Below are 3189 nucleotides of genomic sequence, written 5' to 3' on the forward strand. Positions count from 1 at the left end.
TCAGAAATCCACCTGCCTCTGCCTCCTGAGTGCTGGGAATAAAGGCGTGTGCCACCACACCCGGCCTAATTTCTTTTTCTTGTTTCTTCTTTGCACACACTTAACAAATGGAGACTAACAACTCACAGCAACCAACAACCCACCCTCCCTCTTGAAAGTCCTCAACACCCCAACTGTCACATGGTCACAAAAACTATCTGCAACTGGGAAAATCACGCCCTTGTTAGAGCATGAGGCAAATCATAGTCAGCTGCTGTGCACAGTCTGAAGCACTCCCATGTCCCCACACCTAGGATTAAAACAGAAGCACATTCTTTTTTTTTTTTTTTTTTTAATAAGTATTTTTTTTTCTTTTTTCTTTTCAAGATTTATTTATTTATTTATTATATGTAAGTACACTGTAGCTGTCTTCAGACATTCCAGAAGAGGGAGTCAGATCTCATTATGGATGGCTGTGAGCCACCATGTAGTTGCTGGGATTTGAACTCAGGACCTTCGGAAGAGCAATCGGGTGCTCTTACCTGCAGATTTATTATCTCTTTTTTTTCTTCTATCAGCAGTTTATTTAGCAAGTTTCTTTCTTCATCTCCCGGATTTATTATCTCTTCATTAGAAGAATGAAGGGGGTGGGGCTAGAGAGGTGGTTTAACTTTTAAGAGTGCTTGCTGCATCTTCCATAGATCCAGAGTTCAGTCCTTAACACCCACAGGAAAAGGGCTCACGCCTGTAACTGTGGGGAGTTACAGCACTGTCTTCTGGCCTCTACAGGCACCAACACACATGTTATATATGCACATAGCTACACAGATTTTTTATCTCTTTTTTGTTTTTGTTTGTTTTTGGGTTTGCTTGCTTGCTTGTTTGTTTATTGAGACAGGGTTTCTCTGTATAGCCTTGACTGTCCTGGAACCTGATCTAGACCAGGCTGGTCTCAAATTTATAGAGATCTGCCTGCCTCTGCCTCCCAAGAGCTGGAATTAAAGGTGTGTGCTACCACTGCCTGACTGCTTTTTCGTTTGTTTGCTTCTTTGAAACAGGGTTTCTCTGTGTAGCCCTGAATGTCCTGGAATTCACTCTCTAGATCAGGCTGGCCTTAAATTCAGAAATCTGCCTGCCTCCGCCTCAGCCTCTGCCTCCGCCTCTGCCTCCGCCTCCACCTCCGCTTCTACCTCCTCTGGAACAAAGTGCTGCCCCTGCCTGGTTGTACTCACTGTTCTTACAGAGGACCCACGATAGTTCCTAGCACACACATGCCGCCTCATGATACTCTCCAATTCCAGTTTTAGGGGATCTGACACCCTGTTCTGGCTTCTGAGGACACCAGGCACGTGCATACAAAACATTCATACACATAAGATAAATCTTTTAAATAAAATAAGAGCTGGACATGGTGGGCACATATGTCTTTAATCCCAGCACTTGGGAGGTAGGGGCAGAACAATCTCTGTGAGTTTAAGGCCAATATGGTCTATAGTAAATTTTGTCATTCAGGACTGCCTAGTGAGACCCTGCCACAAAACAACAACAACCAAATACTCTTTAGCTTTTAAATTTGTTTTATGTATATCAGTGTTTAACTGCATATAGGATTGTGCACCACATGCATGTCTGTTGTTTACAGAGCCTAGAAGAGGGTGTCATATTCCCTGGGACTGGGATTACAGGTGGTTATATTCTCCATGTGGGTGCTGGAAATTGAACCCAGCCCCCCACCCCAGAAGAGCAGCCAATGCTCTTAAAGACAGAACCATCTTTCCAGACCAAGACTGTATTCTTTTCCCATTACATCATGAAATGCCTTACGCATCTCCCATCATCTCTTCCTCCTTCTAAGTGCCAGAAGCACCAGTCTCCACCCTTGGGACTCCCCACAGCTATAAATAGAAGCAACCCTGGACAGACAAACAGACAATGATAACTTCTCTAGAAACAAGTTCTTTGGGCTGGAGAGATAGCTCAGCAGTTAAGAACACTAACTGCTCTTCCAGAGGTCCTGAGTTCAATTCCCAGCAACCACATAGTAGCTTACAACCATCTGAAATGGGACCCAATGTCCTCTTCTGGTATATCTGAATAGAGCATAGGTTTTCATTTACAGCTGCTGGGGAATGAGAAACCAGAGTTTCATCATCTCTGTTTCTATCACCTCACAGGACCATAATTTACCAGCTTGATTTACTCTCTCAGTTACACCCGGGAACTGATACTGGGCATGTGTGGTCCCAGCCTTATATGGAAGGGACTCCCTACTCGCCCATCTGAATATTCACCCCTCCTCAGATCCATGCCTCTCTTGTCTTTCAGAGCTGGAGGACTGGAATTCCAAGAGAGCTGCCAAAACATTTGGAAGGACAGAGCTAGTCTCTTCAAAGAAGTAAGGCAAAGGAATCACATTTGTCATTGAAGGCAGAGACTGGACCCTTGAGCAACAAGACATGGTAGGAGCAGGAAGCCCAGCCTAATCCAGTTCCATAATCTCTCATCAACCCAGTCAGGCACTGTTTTAGGGTTTCTGTTGCTGTGATAAATCACCATTATAGCAGTAAATATTTAACAGTTACACTCTGTTCCTGGTGGGTGCTTGTGCCTCCTCTGGACCCACCCAAGAGCTCTGGATTCCCGAATGACACTCCAGCTTACTTTTTTTTTTTTTCCGAGACAGGGTTTCTCTGGCTACTAGAACCTCTGAAGCCGGGCAGTGGTGGCACATGCTTTTAATACCAGCACTCAGGAGGCAGAGGCAGAGGCAGGCAGATCTTTGAGTTTGAAGCCAACCTGGTCTACAGAGTGAGTTACAGGACAGCCAGGGCTACATAGAGAAACACACACACACACACACACACACACACACCAAAACAACCCCCAAACCTCTGAAATGGTATAATCCTGTTGCTGAATGCATTTTCTTGAGCCAGGTATATTTTAGGGCACCCCAGGCTGTGACTTGGGGGAACCCTAGCTTTCCTGTCCTAAGTAGGTTTTTATTTCCGATGTCAGGTGTTTATCTACCTGAGAGAGAATGCTGCAGCTGACTCCTGACTTTTGTTGTTTTTTTTGACAAGAGACTTTGCTTTGTAGTCCAGAGTGGCCTCTTGACCCTCCTACCTCAGCCACACAAGTGTTCAGATTACAAGTATGCTACCCTGCCTATCTTTGTACCCCTAATTAATCTTTTTTTTTTTTTTTTTT

This window comes from Mus pahari, chromosome 4 (assembly GCF_900095145.1).
Source record: "Mus pahari chromosome 4, PAHARI_EIJ_v1.1, whole genome shotgun sequence".
Classification (NCBI taxonomy): Eukaryota; Metazoa; Chordata; class Mammalia; order Rodentia; family Muridae; genus Mus; species Mus pahari.